The following is a 14055-nucleotide window of genomic DNA, read 5'->3' on the forward strand; positions in this document are numbered from 1 at the left end:
TTAACACACAATACAGAAGATCAATGAAAGCAAGAGTTGGTTCTTTAAAAAAAAAAAGAAATAAGATTGATGAACCATTAGCAAGAGTCAGGAAGAGAGAATCTTAATAAACTGAATCAGAAGTGAAAAAAAGTCACAACAGATAATAAGAAAATTTAGAGGATAGAGTTTACTTGAGAATCCTTAAGCAACAAAACAAGAGGACCTGGAAGAAATGGATTAATTTTAGCACTCCCATATCTTCTCAATGTTTAAACAAAATAATTTGAAATACCTGAACAGATCTATCACTATAGAGAATTGAAATGGCAATGAAAAAGCTTCCCAAAAACAAAAATCCAAGCCCAGATGGATTCACTAGTGAATTCTTTTAAATTTTTAAAGGGGGCCTACTGCCAATTCTTTTCAGGCTCTTCCATGAATTGAAGAAATATTGACTCCCAAATAGTTTCTATTAAGCTAACATCACTCTAATACTAAAAGCAGACAGATAACCACCAAAGGCTGATATCTTAAATGAACACAGATGCAAATATTTTTCAACAAAATACCAGCAAATAAAATCCAACAATTTATCAAGTTCATATACCATGACAAAGTAATACTCATTCCAGTGATTCAAAGATGGATTAGCTTACAAATGTCAAACAATATAATACACCATATCAGTAAAAGAGCATTTAAAACAATATGATCATGGCAATAGATTCAGAGAAAATATTTGACAAGGTTCTACATCCATTCATGATAAAAAAAACTCCCAAGAAGATGAAATTTGAAGTAACTTTCCTCAATATTGTTAATACCATTTACCATAGACCCATGGCAAGCATCAGACTAAATGAGAAAAACTAAAAGCCTTTTCTCTAAGACCTGAGACAAGACAAGTTTGCCCCTTTTACCATTTCTAATAAATATAATACTGGAAGTACTTGTCATAGCAATTAGGCAAGACAAAGACATCAAGGGCATCCAGACAGGAAAGGAAAAATTCAAGCTCTTACTTTTTTGCAGATAACATTAAGCTACATTTAGAAAATCCCAATGCTTCTAGAAAGAAACCTCTATAAACAATAGCTTTGTATAGTAAAGTGACTGACTATAAAATTAATACACAAAAATCCATGGCTTTTCTATATATGAATAGTGAAAGAAAAGAAATACATATTAAAAACAATTCATTCACAATTGTGCCTCAGAAAATCAAGTCAACTTTGAGTCAAATTAACTAAAGAGGTGAAAGACCTATACAAAGAAAGAAGATAAAACATTCTTCAAGAAATAAATGAGGTGGAGAGCCGAGCTGCCCAGGCGATTCTTCAGAACAGGACCCCAATCCTCATCACCAGCACCGAATTTTCTCTCAAGTGGTGTCCTCCCTCATCAGTCCTCATTTCCAAAATGTATGACTACTGCAGTTAGTTTACCATAATATCATAACACTCAGAATTTTAGATTGCTTCTAGGAAAGGAAATGGGAAAAGGCCCTCTGAATAATACTCCATGGTATATACTCCCTATACAGTACCATGTAGATTTCTAGAATGCTCTATACACAATCCAATCCAGGAAGCCTTTCCCTAGTAAAGTTTACCCTCACCAACCATGATTGGTCCAGAAAATTTACACCCTTTTCTGGCTCTAATTTCTTTTCCCTTCTCACTCCCTCTTCATTTAAAAATTTTTTTTCTTCTTACTTTTTTAAGGTCCCATTTTACCTGGGTCAGCTCTTCCATGGGTCGATCCTTAGAGTCTCTTGATATATAGGCATGAGTGTATATGTTCGCCATACTGATTGTTTAATGTTTGTCTGTAATAGATATAATATCAATTTCCTGGTATAGTCTCCCAATACGATGCTCATTACCATATCATTTTCTTTTTTAAACTTGAAAACTGATAGTTTTTAAGAATACTCTATATACAACTTAATCTATGAAGCCTTTCTCCAGTCGAGTACACACTGCACCAATCACAATTGGCCTCAAAAATGAAAATCTTTACATCAAACTTGCCAGCTTTACTCTTTTTATTTATTCCCATTAAATGTTCTGTCCTGTATCACCTGGGTCAACTTTTCAAATATAATCCACAGATCAATCCTCTGTAGCTGCCAATGTTTGTGTATGAGTGCATGTGTTTGCCATACCAATGTCAATCTAATGTCTGTCAGTAATAGGTATAATGTCTATATTGTATAGTGTTCTCCCCGATCATAGATAACCCACACCTTACAAACCCTTTTCTAGTCCTCTGTGTTATTTCTCCACATTTAATTTTTTTCACTTCCAGCCCTTAACTCCTCATGAAGCAGATCATACTCTCCACCCCAGCCAGGGCCAACTAGCACCCAAAGTGAAAAGATAAATTCTCAACATGATAAAAAATGGACACTCAGCTGCTATTGATTTGCTCTCAGTGGCCCATCTTCCTTCATCTCCCTTCACAGTGAACTTTTGCTTGCTACCAGATTAGGGGGTTGAGAAATCCCCCGCTTGAGGATACTTCCTGATATGTGACTGGTGGGAGCCATCTTTCCTAGATTCCACAAAACCAAATCACAGGTTGAAGGTGTTCCCGATCTTACCCCTCCCTGCCTATTTCAAAAGACTTTAAGGGACATACAAATTTCCTTTGAATATCTCTTTAGATACATTACTTTAATAGACATAACTGTTATCAAATATCTTTGTATGTAGTGGCAATTTCCCCCATCCTCAGGATGTGTTTAGTACAAAATTCTAGTAGACATATCTTTATTTAGAGGCCATGTAAGAAAAAAAATATGGGGCTTTTTGGTCTTGACACATCAGCCCCCTCATGCATTAGTAATTCCTTGTGGCATTGTTCCTTTTTGCATAGACACATTAAAATGAGAAAAGTTTACATATACAAACAAGTTCTTATCTAATAAAGATGAGAACACAACATTTTATATTGCAGTGAGATCTTACATCCTGAACACTTGGCATAGTGGCTTGGCTTAGACTTTAGTTGATTGAACATTGACCATTCACCCCTGAACAATGGATATCATCTACAGAAACAAACAGGGTCTCCTACACCATCACCAGGAATAAAATTTCTACTAAGGAAGGCCCTACTACTGTAAGTAGTATTGAATTACTCCAAAGACGGTTCTTATGACACCCTGACAACCTAGAAACAACAACAGTCTACTTTTAGGGCAGGATTCTTTGCAATGCCAATTAATGGTGAGATGAAACCAGAAGTCACAACATAACACCCGGACATTGACATAGGACCTGTACAAAAAGCAGGATCTGTAACTACAGAAATCTGACAGCAATAACTGTGATGGTGAAGAGCTGTTTCTGGGACCACATAGAAATGACTCAGCATTATAGATTCCATGTACATCCATGACTACATCTCTCCTGACGGCTGCATAATATTCCATTGTGTATATGTACCACAGTTTCTTTAGCCATTCGTCTGGTGAAGGGCATCTTGTTTGTTTTCCAGAGCCTGGCTATTGTGATAGTGCTGCAATAAATATAGGTGTGAGGAAGGGGTTTTTGTATTGTATTCTTGTGTTCTTAGGGTATATCCCTAGGAGTGGAATAGCCGGGTCAAATGGGAGCTCAATTTCCAGATTTTGGAAGAATCTCAATATCGCTTTCCATAGAGGTTGGACTAAACGGCATTCCAACCAGCAGTGGTTAAGAGTTCCTTTCTCTCCACATCCCGCCAGCACTGATTGTTCTCATTCTTTGTGATGTGTGGCAATCTCTGTGGTGTGAGATGGTATCTCATTGCTGTTTTGATTTGCATCTCCCTGATGATTAGTGATGAGGAGCATTTTTTCATGTGCCTTTTGGCCATTAGTATTTCATTTTTATCAAAGTGTCTGTTCATTTCTTCTCCCCATTTTTTTATGGGATTAGATGATTTTTTCTTGTAAAGTTCTGTCAGTGCAATGTATATTTTGGATATTAGCCCCTTATCTGATGGGTGTTGGGTGAATAATTTCTCCCACAGAGTGGGTGGCTCTTGTATCCTGGGCACTATTTCTTTTGAGGTGCAGAAACTTCTCAGTTTAATGTATTCCCATCTGTTGATCTCTGCTTTCACTTGTTTGGAAAGTGCAGTTTCCTCCTTGAAGATGCCTTTAGTCTCAATGTCATGGAGTGTTTTACTGACATGTTGTTCTATATACCTTATGGTATCAGGTCTGATATCAAGGTCTTTAATTCACTTGGATTTTACCTTCATATATGATGTTAACTGGAGGTCTATGTTCGCTTTTTTTGCAAGTGGCTAACGAGTTCTGCCAGCACCACTTGTTGAAGGGGTTTTCCCTGCTCCACTTAGGATTTCTTGCTCCTTTGTCAAAAATTAGGTGATTGAATGTCTGGGGAACATTGTGAGAACTCAAGCTTATGCCACTGATCTGAGGGTCTGTCTTTATTCCAATACCATGCTGTTTTGATAACTATTGCTTTGTAGTACAGTTTAAAGTTGGGGAAAGTAATGCCTCCCATGTTCCTTTTCCCTAGGAGTGTTTTAGCTATTTGAGGGTGTTTATTGTTCCAGATGAACTTCATAAGTGTTTGATCCACTTCTTTGAAGAATGTCATGGGTATCTTTAGAGGAATCGTATTAAATCTATAAAATGCTTTGGGGAGTATTGATATTTTATTATGTTAATACTGCCAATCAATGAGCAGGGTATGTGTTTCCATTTCCGTGTGCTCTCTCTTATTTCTTGGAGCAGGGCTTTATAGTTTTCTTTGTATAGGTCCTTCACGTCTTTGGTCAAGTTGACTCCAAGATACTTGAGTTTGTGTGGCACTAATGTGAATAGGATTGCCTTCTTGATGTCCATCTCTTCCCTATCATCATTGGTGTATAAAAAGGCCATTGATTTCTTGTGTTAATTTTGTAGCCTGCCACTTTGCTATATGAGTCTATTGTTTCTAGAAGATTTTTGGTAGAGTCTTTAGGGTCTTCTAAGTAGACTATCATGTCATCTGCAAAAGTGAGAGCTTGACTTCTTCCTTTCCTGGAGAAAGACCCATGTATATTGGAGAAGAATGTGTATCCAGGTTTTTTGGGGTGGAGTGTCCTATATATATTCTAGTCCTTTTTTTCCATTACTCTTTTTAGGGCTAGTATGTTTTTGTTGGGTTTCAGTCTGGTTGTCCTATCAAGAATTCACAGGGCCGTGTTGAGCTCCTACAATTATTGTGTTATTATTGATGTCTTCTTTCAGATTTGTCAGTACTTGTATTAGATAATTTGCTGGTCTCTCATTGGGTGCATATATGTTTAATAGTCTGTTTTTCTTCGGGTCTCTTTTAGCTGGTATTCAGGCATGCAGGATTTGATTGCATGTAGTCTTTAACTCTGGAAGTATCTCTTTGATGATGTCTTTGACAATTGATTCTTCCTGGGTATCTTCTACCTGGGACTCTGGAACTACAATGATTCTTATGTTGTTTCTGTTGAGTTTATCAAAGATTTCTATTTTCATCTGTTTGCATTACTTGAGTTCTTTTTCCATTGCCTGATTGTTTGTCTTAAGGTTCTTTTCCAATTTCTTCTGCTGTGTTGAGTTTTTCTGCGTCTCATCTTCCAGCATGCCGATTCTGTCCTCAGCTGCTGATATTCTGTTGGAGAGGCCATCCACTAAGGTTTTCAGTTCAGCTACCGTGTTTTTCAGATCTGTTATTTCAGTTTGGTGTTTTCTGATTTCTGTCTTTGTGTTCTGTTCAGATCGATCTATGCTTTCTTTGAGTTCTACAAACATCTTCCATATTTCTATTCTAAATTCCTTATCTGTGTGGTTAATCAGATAGTTGGAATGTTTTAGGTCATCCGAGCTATTGTCTCCATTCTCTGTGCATGGTGTTTGCCTACAAGGTTTCCCCATTGTCACGCTTGTAGTGTAAGTTTTTCTGCATGTTTTGGTGGGGTTCATTGGTTAGAAAGAGTGCGCAGCCACAAAGCGAAGCTCTGTGCTCTTCTGTGGCCTCTAGGTGACAGTTTTTTTTTTTTTTGGGTGCACTCCCTGGCCTCTGAGGAGAGCTTCAGGTATTTATGAAAGACAGACAGGCAGAGTCTAATTTTAACATATTTCTTTTTTTTTTTTTTTTTGGTTTTTGGGCCACACCCGGTGACGCTCAGGGGTTACTCCTGGCTATGAGCTCAGAAGTCGCTCCTGGCTTGGGGGACCATATGGGACGCCGGGGGATCGAACCGCGGTCCGTCCTAGGCTAGCGCAGGCAAGGCAGGCACCTTACCTCTAGCGCCACTGCCCGGCCCCATTTTAACATATTTCTAATGATGCTAATAAAACTTAAAAGTCTCTCTATTAAAAGGACATAGGTAAATATAACATAATTTAATTTCATAATAACTAGAGTGGTTTTGCATTGAATTACTTCACCACTCAAAGGGTAAGATGTACCTCTAATGTAAATATCAAATTTCAGTTTAGCTCTAAAATCCTTGAAGATAGTAGACTATGTTTAATACATGACAAATAATATCATTAATGAGAAATTGATCAATGAGATTCATATCAATAGCATATAGATACAATGGTCTCAAAAATTCGGACTACATATGGCTTAAGTATGTCATGCTTAAAAAAATAAAGTATTAAGCATTATGAAAGAAACCTATGAGTTCATTAAAGAGTGTTCAAACAAACTATTTTTTTCAGAAAAAGCTATGGACAATTCATATTTTTATGGTAATAATGGTGCTTTGTAGCAGAAATTATTCAACAAAATCCCAAAAGAAATTTTATTAAGTTGTGCTGAATGACCAAATTCTACTAATTTGGAACAAATTAGCCCCAAATGGAACTAAGGGAGAGCATTATCGACATTTAAGCTAAACTGAAAATATTCTAAAAGGCAACCAGAAACGGAGAGAAAAATATCTATAAGATTGGATTCTCACAAAACAATAAAAAAGTTGGCTGTATTTTTCAGAACATTCTTCAAAATATGTTATTAAGTTTTCAAACAAGGAGAAATCTATAAAATAGGATCAGAGTATTGTTTTTTTTACAAATTCAGAAATATCTATATATGTTTAGTGAAAAGACGGTAGAAAATTCCACTTTAAGCTGATGATATAAGAATTACGTGGAGGGGCCAGAATGGTGGCGCATTGGTAGGGTGTTTGCCCTGCATATGGCTGACCCAGGATGAATCTGGGTTCAATCCCCCACATCCTATATGGTTCCCCAAGCCAGGAGCAATTTCTGAGTGCATAGCCAGGAGTTAACCCTGGGTGTCACCAGGTATGGCTCAAAAACCAAAAAAAGCAAAAGAGAATTACTTGGAATTTAAGGAAGGGGGTTAGAAAGATGAGTGGGCTAAAATAAAAAAGATAAAGAATGTAAAACATATTAGTCCACACACAATTTACTGATGGTACCTTCTTTAGTTTTTTTTTTTTAAACTTTATTTCTGAATGGACTGAGATTTTACAATAATGTATTTGTAAGGTTTCTTTAGGTAAGTTTGCCCCAAAATAAATCTAATCAATCTGTTTTCAACCAAATAATCTCTATTTATTTCTATTAATTAATCTATTTAATAATTTATATTAACTAATGTATTATTTAAGGTTAATTAATAGATTAATTAAAATTAATCTAAATAGGTTAAATAAGGCTATTTTCAATATAGACATAGAGCTGTATGATTTACACTGAATTCTGATTATTGATGGTCAAATCCCATAATATAAGCTCTAGGCAAGCTATTTGTTTCTCTGGACCTAAAAGATTTTATATTAAAGTGAAAATAATACCAATATTTACTTGGTGATGTTGGTATATATGAATTAAATCATGTTAAGTATCGTCATTGCCTAATGATCATGATTGAAAGCAAGTCTTCAAAACACTGAAAGAATTTCCAAGCTTTAGATGAAACTCAGTGGTAGAGAATATGTTTTGTGAGGGGGAAATAATAGAGGATACCAAGACCAAACAGGTATATGAACATTGAGTAAAAATAAAAAATGATCATACTTAAACACCAAAGCAATTCCTGGAATTTCACATGGTCTTCTCTGAGCATAATCAAGGGTCATTCCTGAGTACAAAGCCAGGACTAGTCACAAAGCATCATGAATGTCCCAAAGACATAACACACACACACACACACACACACACACACACACACACACACACTTTGATTCTAAAGACAGACAGAGAGAGAGGAAAGAGAGAGAAAAGAGACAGAGAAAATACACACATACAGGATCATAGACTGGATAGTGAAACCCTAGAAATGGCTGTGATAGGTTTGTTGCTCTGGAGAATCCCTTTTACCTTCTCCAAGGATCTCTAACTACTCTTTGTCCCTTTACCTTTTTATAAAAATATTATTCCTGGGGCTTGAGTGGTGGCACAAGCGGTAAGGTGTCTGCCTTGTGTGTGCTAGCCTAGGACGGACTGTGGTTCTATCCCTCGGTGTCCCATATGGTCCCCCAAGCCAGCAACAATTTCTTCCATCCTCTCCTTGGCCTCATTTTAGTTGAAGAATCTCCTCCAAACTTTCTTTCTCCAAAAACATCCTCCTTCTTAGGCATGAGAGCTTCAACAAAGAACTTTCACAGAAACACAGTTCAGCTCACCAGAGACCCCTTCAAAATTATTTGAAAGTGTCAAGTGTCCAAATAATTCGAGGGTATAAGACTGGTGCTTTCTCTTGGTACCCCTTCACTGTTCTTGCCCTTCAAGAAATATGGCTTTACTTAGAAAAATGAACTAGTAGAAATATCTATTCATCTGGGTACTTTAAATAACCCAGAGAGAGTCTTCAGAACAAACTCATGAATCATGTTCTTGACTTTACTTATGTCAAAATCCATTTTAGGACCTTTTCGTCCTGAAAATGTTTAACGATCCATGTACTATCTGACAATTTGAAATTTCTTCAACTTCCAGGCCACATTTGTGGCTGCCTTTCAGGAGTTCAACATTTTAATACTGCTACTGAAACTGAATAAATTGTCATCCTTTTTAAAAGTAAGGGCAGGAAGAATGTCAAAACCATAGCTGGGCTATGTAATTTAGTCTGAGTTTCAGCTTTACTTAATGATCTTAACTCCTTTGCTTTTCAAACATACCATTTTCAAAGATATATTTCCCTCACACAGTTTTCTTTTTATTATCAATTTTATTTCCAAAAAAGATTGAGAATAGAGCTTGCAATTATGACAGGCAGACATTTAGCCATTAGCCTTTTAGTTTAAGGATCTCCCAATTTTTCTTCTATTTTCTGCTCTCAATTGTGATATATACATGTATTTGGAAAATTATTCTTCCTGAGACATGTTGAACTTATTCGAGTTTTGTGGTGAATTTTTAGGTGGAAGTGAACACTTGGTATACTCAGAAGTTACACCTGGCTCTGCACTCAGGAATCATTTCTGGCAGGTTCAAGAGATCATAAGGGATGCAGGGGATCTAACCTTGGTCAGCAACATGCACTCTGCTATCTTAATCACTCCCATATCTATACAAGTTGGGAAAAGAAATGATGCTTGTAAAAATGGGAAGGGGTATAAAGGGATTGTACAGTGGGTGGGGTACTAGCCTTGCACATGGTCAAACCAGGTTCTATCCATGGTACCAGAAAATTCTCTTAACATCACTATGAGTGATCTCTTTGCAAAGTCACGAGTAAGCCCTAAGCTTACACTGCCAGCTTTGTCCTTCAAACAACAAAAGTAGGTAACTGTGTGCTGAAAATTTCAATTATAATAGTTTATCAAATGCAGTAAAAATTTGGAGAATAAATTTGAAAATTGCACCAAAAATGCAGAACTATGTGGTAAAACAAAGTAATCTGTGTCCCAAGGTTCTATGAAAAAGTCAGGAGAAATAAATTAAAAAAAAAAGAAAAGAAAAGAAAGAGGGGTCGGATTGATAGCACAGCGGTAGGGTGTTTACCTTGCATGCAGCTGCCCAGGAGGGACCTGGGTTCGATCCTCAGCATCCCATACAGTCCTCCAGGCAGGAGTGATTTCTGAGCAGATAGCCAGGAGTAAACCCTAAGCATCACCTGCTGTTGCCCAAAAACAAAAACAAAAACAAACAACAACAAAAAAATGAAAAGAAAGAAAACAGAAGGGGAAAAACGGTGTGTGTGGGAGCAGGTTATTTTTATTTGTTTGATTTTTTGCATAGGTGCAGCAAAAATTGAGAAAATAGAAAGCAAAAACCTTTGACCTAAACCTTTGGCCCCTGGCCCCCAGCTTTTCTTTATTTCTTCTTATTTTTATAGAAAAATGCTGAAATATGTGGTAAAACAAAGTAGTCCTTGTTCCAAGGTTCTATGAAAATGGTGGGAGCCCCTATGTAAAAGTTAAGAAATTTAAAAAAAGAAAAAAAGAAAAAGAATAAAAGGAGTGTGTGAGTGGCAGGTTTTTGGTTTGTTTGGTTTTTGATGTTTGGGTTTTTACATAGGCACAGCAAAAGATGGAAAAAATAGAATGAAAAAGTATTTGGCCTAAAAATAGGGAGACCCTATCCATGAAGCATCATGCCATCCGACCAACTACAGGCTCTGGACAAACTATATGTCTAGTCCCAAAGTCTTTCTTTGTGATCCTAGTAAAATTTCTTCTCAATCACAGTTGTCACAGTCAGGTTTCTGTAGTTAGAGATCCTAGTTTTTATATAGATCCTACGTTGAAGTCAGGGTGACACAGAGCCTCTTCTGGTTTCATCTCTCCATTAGGTGGCAATGCAGGGAACTCTGCCCTGAAAGCAAGTTGTGAATTATTCTGTTTTTACCACATTTTTCTGCATTTTTCTATAAAACTAAGAAGAAAGGAAAAAAAGAAAGGCTGGGGACTATGGACCAAGTGGTCTCAGAAGCATTGGTGGAGAAAAAATAGAGACAGAACTTATATCCAAGCTAAAGTCAATGACAATAAAATCAAGAGACCAAAACTATAACAAACTTAAATGGGTCTGTTATACTGGCAGGCCAGGGGGCAAAGGGTGGTGGTATAGGATGAGCTCTGGGAACAGTGGTGGAGGGAGGTTGACACTGGTGGTGTAAATGCCCCTGACTCACTATATATCTGAAATTCAACTATGAACAATTTTGTAGATCACAAGTCTCAATAAATTTAAAAAAAGCCACTAAAAGGATTTGTTGAAGGGTTTGTTTTTATGATGTATCCCAAACTATGTAAAAATTAATATTTTATAATCAGTACAACCCCCAAAAGAAAAATAACAAAATAGGGATAAGATCTATGTATTTTATTTTATTTTATTAATTAATTTTTGCTTTTTGGGCCACACCCAGTAACACTCAGTGGTTACTCCTGGCTATGCACTCAGAAATCACTCCTGGCTTGGGGGACCATATGGGACACCAGGGATCAAACCAAAGTCTGTCCTGGGTCAGCGGTGTGCAAGGCAAATGCCCTACCGCTGCGCTATGGCTCTGGCACCTAGATCTATGTATTTTAAATTGGTTCTCTGCTTTCCAAATATAGCCATGTGCCAGAGTGTTTTCCTGCCTTACAGCTCAATCAAAGACTTATCAGTTGCAATGGGATAAAATTAGCATTTGAACTAGGGTTTTAGCTAGCATTGCATGGGATCTTGAGAAAAGTTTCTTACTATCTTCTTTCTGATTCAGTAACTCTACCCATATTATCACTGAGCAAAGAACCTTTCTTCAAACCTTGGAAACCCCAAGTTCTCTTCTTTCAAGCAGCCATTGCTTCCACATCAGGTAGTGTCTTGAATTGAAAGAACGTTCAATTTTATGTGCCTGATGGGAAGCCTGGCATTAGATGAGTCTTGGATGCGCAATTCCCTTTTGTCCCACACTGTTCAACAGAGAAAATGCTTTATTTTGAGCTTTCTAAAAGAAATTATTTTTTTTATGAATAAAAAGATTGATTTTATGTGTATTAATGTTTTCCTAAACCTATTCAACATATACATGGTCACTTCCCCTTTGCAGATCCAATGAATCTTCTAAACCTCAACCCACCTTGTTCTAGGTACTAGCTGCCTAAAAAGCCAGAAGAAAACATAAGACTTCCAATCTGTTTGGAATTCCAATCTGAATTCTGTTTGGTTTCAGCCCCTCTCTTAATGACACAGAAATATCATCAATAAAATTATAGGCTGAGGCATTACTGTCATTGCTATTATAATGTATTATTATATCATCATAACAACCTGCTATATACTTGCATGGCTCACTTCAGTTATATAACAAAACATCACATTTGAGCAGACTGAATACTGGAGACTTAATAGTAGATATATCAGTAATCACAATATTTCTCACCATTCTTAAATTTTGGCCCCTTCAGAGTATTTATTGACATCTGCTTCCCTCACTCCTATCAGTGAAATATTGAAATTTCATTTATGAGGTGTACTTATTGTTCTGTGTAACACCAACTTTATGCATGGAAAGAGCACAAAAACAAGATTCTTCCAACAATGTAGCAAGAACCAGTTTTCAATTCTTTGGCATAGATATTGTTCATTTGGAGAATGCATTGGCTGGCATTTTCTTAATTAGGGAAGCTATTATTTTATATATATATATATATATATATATATATAGAGAGAGAGAGAGAGAGAGTCAGAGTGGTGGTGCAGCGGAATGGCATTTGCCTTGCACACAGCTGAACTAGGACAGACTGTGGTTCGATCCCCTGGGATCCCATATGTTCCCCCAAGCCAGGAGCTATTTCTGAGCATATAGCCAGGAGTAACCCCTGAGCGTCATCAAATATATATTTATATATACATAGATATATTCCTATTCTTTTGATGTCACCAACTTCATTTAGACTTCATCTTCAACAGCATATTACAAAGATAGAAACTCAGAGGTAACTGCATTAATATGACATATATCAGACATATGCTAGGCTCAAATCTTATTACTTTTATATTTAAGCTTATGTATATAGCTTTTCTAATCACAATTAAAGTCATATTTGAAGGAAATATTATGAATATTGGTTCAAAAATATGTCAAGCAGAATTATTTTCTAAAGTCTACAGTAGTTCATTTATTAAACTCTATAAAGTTTAGATGAGTGACTTGTTATGCTAAGACAACCTAAAATAAATTCTAAGGAAGGACTTAGGCTAATTGTTTTTCTTAATAAAAATATCACCAGCAAGCTCTACATCAGATAAAAACAAAACAGGGAGCCGGTGAGGTGGCGCTAGAGGTAAGGTGTCTGCCTTGCAAGCGCTAGTCAAGGAAGGACCACAGTTCGATCCCCCGGCGTCCCATATGGTCTCCCCAAGCCAGGGCAATTTCTAAGCGCTTACCCAGGAGTAACCCCTGAGCATCAAACGAGTGTAGCTGAAAAAAATACCAAAAAAAAAAACCCAAAACAAAACAAAACAAACAAAAAACCCGAAACAGAAGAAGCATACTATAAGGATAAAAGAAAACGAAGAAAATGGACATTTACTAAACTAAACCTGAAATATAATTTAATTGATTTTAACACACGCATATGCATACACCTTATCTAAAATATATGCTTTTTCCTCTGAACTGAGATTTATTTTAGTATGCTAACATTTTATCAAAGAAGAAAAAGAATCTTATGATCGATTTGAGATACTTTTAACACTGAGCTAGAATCTAATGAATGTTCCATATCAGCTTTAATTGAAATGTATACATTAGTAGCAAAATTCATAAATCACAAGTGCAAAAATAAGATGATAACGTCATAAATTTGACACACTGTACATTAAAATAGATACACCAACTATTAAAATAAATGTATCTCTTGCTGAGAAAATAGATCAAAATCAAGTATAATTGTTCACTTACAAAATCAGACATCCACTATTCAATCATTACTTATTGAGTACTGAAGAAGATACATCACCTATCAAATCAAATATCTCCTCTAGTAAATCAATCTCATCATTTGATTCAAAACCACCTCCTACTAAATAAAAAAACCACCCAATAAATCAAAGAAATATCACATCAAAGAATTTCATTTAAAGTGCATCACCAGACAGCATATATCGTAGAAAAG

The sequence above is a fragment of the Suncus etruscus genome, chromosome 6 (assembly GCF_024139225.1).
Source record: "Suncus etruscus isolate mSunEtr1 chromosome 6, mSunEtr1.pri.cur, whole genome shotgun sequence".
Taxonomy (NCBI): Eukaryota; Metazoa; Chordata; class Mammalia; order Eulipotyphla; family Soricidae; genus Suncus; species Suncus etruscus.